This window comes from Ceratina calcarata, unplaced genomic scaffold (assembly GCF_001652005.2).
Source record: "Ceratina calcarata isolate Rehan_Ccalc_2016 unplaced genomic scaffold, ASM165200v1 scaffold409, whole genome shotgun sequence".
NCBI classification, from domain to species: domain Eukaryota; kingdom Metazoa; phylum Arthropoda; class Insecta; order Hymenoptera; family Apidae; genus Ceratina; species Ceratina calcarata.
Window position 1 is genome coordinate 21,454 of NW_017164412.1, and position 8,020 is coordinate 29,473.

Genomic DNA, 8,020 nt, shown 5'->3' on the forward strand with positions numbered 1-8,020 from the left:
CTATTGACGCTAGCGAAAAACTTTTATATAGAAATTGTAGCTCTAATCGAGAGCTACAAAGAAGGTTCTTTGCAATTTTCCCGTAAGTTTAACGGTTTAGGAGTAATTGGAGAAAAACGAAATTTTTTCCCAAAAGTTCGCTGTTTCAATGGTGGGAATGATCGGATTTTGTCAGTACCCATAAAATGTCAATTAATCGTACTTAATTCGTTAAATATTGAAGTTAGAAGAAAAATGCATAAAATATTTCTTGTAGAAGACGTCAGCATTTTTCGAAATTTTGAGAAAAAAAGAATTTTACTTTTTCCGTGGTTTCGTCTGACCTGATGAGTTGCAAGCTCAAGATTACGCGGCCGCGTTTCGAATATTTTTCTCGCGTTCACGTCAAAGAAGTCTTGTTAGCATCGCATTACAAACGAACGTACACTCCAACGTAACAAGTGCTGCATTCTTTTATTTTTCCCCTTTTTTTCTTTACACCCTATGCTTTATATTACCAGTATGCACGACGCATATATTTTCAACCTTTCATTGCATCTGGTTCCTTTTGAGACTCAAAACCGTGTTTCTTGTTACAATTCTTTTCAAATGTTACATAAAATAGTACAGAACTACCCTGTCTTTTTTCTCATACATTTCCTTTTTTCTGACAACACGTTATTTATAACAACATGTCTCGGGTAAGTCTTATTCCGGTGCAAAGAAACTGAATGAAAACCTGAAGCCACGTCAAAAGGCAAAAGTAATTCAAAGTGGAAAAAAAATAAAAAGTATTCGTAGCCGAGTTTCTTAATAAATGAACGAAGGTAATTTGTACAGCAACGCTTTTGGCATAAAACATTATATCATCTAACAATTAATTGCATTATTGTTTTAATTCTATACAATTTCACAATTACTACAATCTTTCGTTTATATCTCGTCTCACTTTATTACATTTCCTTCGTACGCTCATCAGTGGACTTTTGAAAAAACGTAACGAGTCGCGTAACTCAATTCACCAGCGGCTAATACTATTAACGTAGCATTGATGAAAGCAACGAAAATTTCATGTAAATCGGGTGTTTTGCCAAGAAGTCGTTTAATACCGAAACTTTCCGAGTTAACGAATCGAACTTTATCATCTAACAAAGGAACGGAGCTGGAGATCTGACGAAAAGTTGCAACTCCACCCGAAGTTCGTTCGAGCCACTTTGTGGTTTTGCTTCGGAGACGAAACGGTGGAAATTTACAGAATTATCATCCACTCTACCTCGTCCTGGTTTGATTTATCCGCGAGGCGGCCGCAGTCACGCCGAGATAAGCAGATAGACTTTCTTGCCTGCAAGTTTAAGCGCTCGCGACACGAGATCAGATAGAAGGCGATGTATATTGCGTACTGTGACCGACAAAGCGGAGAGATCGTAATTAATATTAATTCCTTGCACATCGACATGTACCAATCTCCGGTATCCTAGAATCTTTAAATTTGTACGAACCATTAAATAAAAGAAATCGTTCAAACTCAATTAGTTGACAGACGTATTAATAAAGTACAGAGTTACATTTATAAGATTGATCTTCATAAAAAACGAAGTAATCGAAGACAGTATATTTGAGTGAGACACCCTGTATACCTCATAGGACTGGCGGATCTGTTTTTTTAACCAAAATTTATTGCCACTTTTACTGTACCATTTCTAACGAAATTTACGATCGATGGAAACTGTATACAATCAATGAGATACTCGTGCCTCGAAACATTCCGACGGGAAAGGGTTAAAACCTTCATTTCCCGATATTACCCCGGCTGGAATATTTACGATATTGTTTCGCGCATCGTTGGCTCTAAAATTTATGTGTAAAACGGGCCGATGTGCCCGCGGGCCGGAGTTCGAGAAATGAAAGAAACGTGTCCATGAAAAATGCAAATGCTCGTCATACTAGTAACAGATGGGATGCCCTGTGCATCGTTCCAGGCGAATGGAAAGAAACTTAGTTACGATGTTAATCTCAACCTGAATCCATATGCATTATTAAACACTTTATTCCCGGTGTCGCGTAGAAGGCAATTCAAAATTGTTCGTCCCAGATGGCTCGGAAAAGCGTCGGGTTCTGGAAAGGAACGGAATTGATGGTGTGATAAGTAGAACCGTGCCATTTGCGAAATTACCAAGAGGTCCGTGCATTTGTCCGCGACGGAATTTCTGCAGAAAAAAATTTCATCTTGCTCGATCGACTAACGTGTGAGCTCATAAATGTGAACACCGTGAAACTTAATAAGAAACGTGAAACGGTATTAAATACGTATACTTTACAAGCTCGTTAAATACTCGATTGTTTCGTGTAATTTTGTATGACAGATTTTATGACAAACGAGGTGTATTGATTAATACTGTACGTAATGTCATTGGTAATTTATAATTTGTACCGAAGTTACTGATTGACATATTCGTGCTAATAGCGCGCTAATTATTATGCACAATAGAAGAATGAATGATTGAAATAATCATAATTAATTAACAATCAATGACAAACATTGAAAAGGAAATTGTACACCATCGGGAAAGGCCGGTTTCGATTCATACGTTATTTGTAGAGATTTCAATTTGCGCAAATTGAAATTTCCATGTATATAGAAAACAATCCCGTTTTTAATGAAGCTTCGTATTTCACGCTGTCATCAAAGCCCGTGACACGTAATTTCATAGAATATTACCTGTCACGCTACAGCGGACTGTCGAGAATAAACAACGCTGATTGGACATTTAACAAATAATTGTGTGATTATCGTCAGGGGTATTTTATTATTTCATTGACGGACAGTCGTTTTTGAAATGTTTTACAAAGGAAATCAGAGTTCGAGGACTCTTCATTGCTTAATTGTTAATTCACGTCTCGATTGTGATGATTTTCGACAGGAACTCTTTTCAGCTAGAATAATCAATATTCTATATTTATAATTCATGTCAACAAATTGCGTGGATGAAAGGTTACAAAAACTGGAAGTAGACATGACAAAGCCAGCTATCTTCCTTGTTAAAAAAACGATTAAAGGATTTTGATTGTGTCGTTCATTTAATTTTCGATGCAATCCCTTTTTCCGATTGTTAAATAAGTTACTATTGTTAGGGGAATGGAAATAGCAGGAATGCTCAAAACTGTAGGTAATGTCTAGACTAGCGAATGCGATCGGAACCGTTTTCAGCTGGTGTTACGTTGCATTTCGAACAAAGTATCAACTGAATTACCGCAGCAGTAATCCCTTTGGGATCGGTGCCTGGGCCGTTGGTAAACGGAATACAGCCCAGAGGCTTACAGAACTCGGATCGGCCTACAATTTTCTGAGCTTATTTTTAATTTAACACAGCTATACGAGAGAGGAAAATACATGTTTGGAAAAGCTCCGTGCGATCAGAGAGAAGATTCTGTATAGGGTGAATCGATATAAAAGCAGTCATACAGAATAACTGAGTATTCTTTGATTTTAAACATACGATTGCATTTTGTCTTAAATATAAACAGAGTATTAATTGTATTATTTGAAAATTCGTTTAGTTGAATACATTTGTACCAGAATTAGTTAATGTAACGCAGTGCTGTATTTTAACGTAAGACGATTACTTGGTTCTTGGAAGGCTTTCTAACGAAGTCAGTAAAATTACGTTATTCTGTATGACAGTACTTATTGAGCCACCCTGTATACGTATACTCGCGCCCTCGAAATGCTATTTTACCTATCGACGTCATTGCTGAGGCTGGAACAGGGTAATTCCAGTCGATTTGAATTTACAATAGGAAATGTCCGAGTAAATCGAACGTTACGTGCCTTCACCAGTAAAGCTTCCCGTTTTCCTTCCCGATATACAAGTCAGGATTGTTCTCTTACGTTTGCAAGTCTCCCCTTTGTCGACTGTTTTTTCACCAGCTGCAACGTTCCAATCCGTTTTTCTGCTTTCGTTTGTTTTGTTATTCGTAAGAATACAATTTTCGTTCTCTCGAAGAGAAACACGGTGAAGGGAATCGATTCTTATTCCAGGGCTGAATTCGACGGCGCACATCTGGATGCAACGTCAATATGCAGTACGTCGAAAAAAAATTTATACTTCCCAGCGAGATTTGAAACGTACGGCTTGCATAATTTTAAGTCGAACGCGTCGGACAACAAAGTATAATAAATATATTAATGAATTATCACTGGAATATAGTTCTACAACAATTCTTCTCTCTCCGTCTCGCATTTTTCGTCACTTTTACCCATTAATTTCTCGGTCCCCGTTCCTATTTCTTTCTCCTTTATAAATGAATCTAATTCTACTTCTGGCCTTCTGGCTTTGTGCCTACCCTTTTTTGCCCCCAGCAGTTTCTGTTCCTACCCCTGTTTCGACTTACCGGATCCATTTCCAACCCTGTTTCTTTTTGGCTCTCCCTTGCCGTTTCTTCATACCCTGCTATCTATCCTGCGACCTTCGTGAAATATGTTCCTCAATTTCTTCCAGAACTCGTCATTTGTCAACGACTCCTGCCATCCGTATCAATACGGCAGTATCGAAACTTATGACGACGAAAATCAATACGCCCCGTCGCTCACCCCAATTTTATCGTACTATTGGATAAAATCGAACACTGCTATTTAAGAGAGTTTCATCGATAATAGAATTAACAATCAGATTTCAATAAATTTGCCTTCCGGATACACCATATATAATAATATATGCATGCATATATAACACTCATGCATGTATCGCAATTCCAGCAGTGTTTCATATATTTGCTTCATGTCAAAGAGAAAAACTTGCTACCATTTCTTTTACTATGATATACGTGTTTTCATCGCGAGAAAATGGATGTGATATACGATTGAACTTGAAGTTCTATGAAAGAGTGGTAATACATACTAGTTTCGTACATAACCGCGAGGCCATGGATCAGAACGAGCTATGTACGAACTGCAGGAAGGCTGCTTCCATGAATTGTCAGAAATTGCGTTGAAAGGTACGATAGAAATCGTAAACACAATAATTTACAGAAATTCAGGTTTAAATGTTTCAAATTACTGTTTAGACTTTCGAAAGGATTTTCTTATTTACTATCTTTGAGACATCGTCTGATCTTTAAATATTTCCAAAGTCGCTACGTTCTATTCACTAAAAACAAATGAACTAAAATTGCGAGGAGGGACAATCGTTAAATTAAGGAAAAGGATTATCAAAGTTTGCAAAGTAAATTACAAGCAGCGAGACTAATCCAACACAGGGCGTATTTCCACGCTTTGCTGCCAAGGAAAATGTCTTGCAAGGTGTGTTCTAGTACATATTGCAGTAGCTTCATTTTGCTGAGAACATGAACATCGCCGCCAGTGAAAACTGCTGAAACAACGCGCCGCATTGCTTTTGCTACGTGCGCGAGTAAATGCTTTTGTTTCGCATTTGTACTTACAGTTACAAACATTGGGGATTTCCAAGTAAATTAAGGCATTTTATAAATCACATGCACGCCAGAGTTAATTATTCGGAACGCGAAGAGAAAATTCTTAAAAGTTTCCCTGAAACGTGTATAAAATCTAATTAAAATATTATTTTACTTCAGTAATAAATTTCGCATGTTATAAATTAACAACTACACACTTCTTAACAGAATCGAATAAAAAAAGAATTGACTGGCAGCGATGAATTCGCTTGTAAGTTATCGTTATTATTCCATCAATTCTTGTAAGCGGGATATTTATATTCTACATTTCCAGCGCTTATTAATTTGCATTCGGAGCAAAGACGCATCGTAATTCATGTAAGTATCGGAGAGTAAATAAAAATGAGAGATTAATGCTAAAAGAATAGAATTACTCGATCTAGATTTACAGTCGAGCGGCGACAGTTTAATGCGAACAGACTAACTGCTATGCAATGTAGAGTTCGATGCAGACTATTTACAATTTAGATTTATACCCCCGAGGTACATGATCCCGTTGCGCGCGTTACCAACTGAATGAACTTACCGAATATAGCTTATTTCTACTCATTAGTAGACTGCTGCTATATTTATTTGCCACCACCGTTATAAACCGTAAATAAGACAAATTCGTGGTAAAGTTATTCTGTGTTGCCATAAATATATTGTATCTATTAAAAAATCAATTATCTACACTATTTTGTGTATTCAGTTTGCTTGAAATAAAATAGTTACGAAAGTGAGTGAAAACAAATTGGATATTAATAAAATAAATTACATGAAACAGTGAAACTTTTTTTATGAATAGAACTTGAAGCAAAATTTCATATGCAATTCGGGGAAACGGAGAAACTCATGATTCAAATGAAATTGAGATCCAATAGAGATTCATTATTTATTCGAGAAATAAAAACGTTGCACGTATCACTTTTTTTCTATTATGCAGACTATAAATCTGAATGTAAAAGGGATCCGGGCAGCTACTAGCAATTTAAATGGTTGCATTCTTACTGCCTGTCGAGGGGGAGGCGAGTAAGAGGAGAAAGAATTGAAAGTTTGGTTTGATTTCGTCCGGGCATTTCGTTCCAGGGTTTATAGCTTTCAGTCGTTTACGATGACGAGCAATATAAAGCCTTGAATACTTAAGAAATGGTCCAAGGGAAAACGGATACTAAATTTTCCTGCTCGAACGAATCTCGCATTTTTCTACTTACTTCTAGTTTCTCGCTTCTGCTTTATGTTTATTTTCTAGTTAATTTACGTGTATGAATTCTGCACCGATTTTCGAAAATTCTTTTTACATTTTCACATCTAATGTAAAAATCGTCAGTATTTAATTCTTAATTATATAGAATATCGCAGTTATATACTGTTTCATTTTGCGCATTATTTATTCGGTGTTTTTTTGATCGACTGGCTACGATAAGATGTTGAAGTTAGAATTAGATGGGAACAAGGATTAGTGCAAAAAGAGGGGCGGGAGAAACGGTGGAGGAAATAGAAGAGCCGACGGACGAGGAAATGGAAAGTCGATGGAAAAGCGAAAAAAAGACGAAGGATGGAAAACAGGATCATGATGAGAATGCGAGGGAACGGTATCAACGTGTATAGAAGATTGCGTGAGAGGCTACCAGATATTATCAGCGACATCCGGCTAGGAATGAACTCCCCTGGAAAATGAAGTTGCAGGATTATCGCAGCTGGGATTGCTGCGTTCATAATTCCGCAGTATATCTGCCTAATGACTGTACTCTGCATGTCCACGTTCCATTCTTTTTTGAGCGTGTTCGGACAAATTTGATTTTTCCGTAAAACTTTTATCAAACATTGTTTCATTCCACGTTGGATTTATAGTATTTCGTGAATTCAGATTTTTTAAATACATACTTCAAGGAATGAATTATTTTATTTTATCCGAGGATTATGACATGATTTTTTGATTTCGTATGCATTTTAAAACGAAACTTTTTATGAACGTATAAATACGTACAGAGAACTTTGTTATTTATCTGTGAAAATTGACGTTTCACGATTCGAGTTCGTCGAGCATCGAAACGGAAAACTTATATGACAAACAAATTGACGACGATTCTTAACTCCGCCGGCAAGTTTGATGCGACAGACGCGAGTACATGTAGAGTTCATACGCAACGTGAGCCTACTTGTCAAACTTCGTCGACGTGAAGTGCATCATTATTCGTGCGTTGCCATAAACTTTATAAACGAATATTGAAGTAGTCGGGATTTTCACGTTTCTGCATTTTCCATAATAAGAATAATTGGATCTGATTTTATAACCGTTACCCAGCGATTTCAATATAATTGTCCACAAACAAGTCTTAATTGCAAATTGGAAGTGAAATACACATTGTGCATTTCAAACATGATATTATATAACGACGAAGTATAACAGGTTTGGAATAAGATGCGTATTTATGGATGTATTGGCTATATAGTCAATCCCAAAGGTTTATGCACTTTAGAAACTCATTTTCTTAAAAGAAATCAGACGCCGGAAGAACATTGCTAATAATAAATAACAAAAAAAAATTTTCGATTTTTCCGAGATTTTTCCAAGGGGTACCCCTTCAAT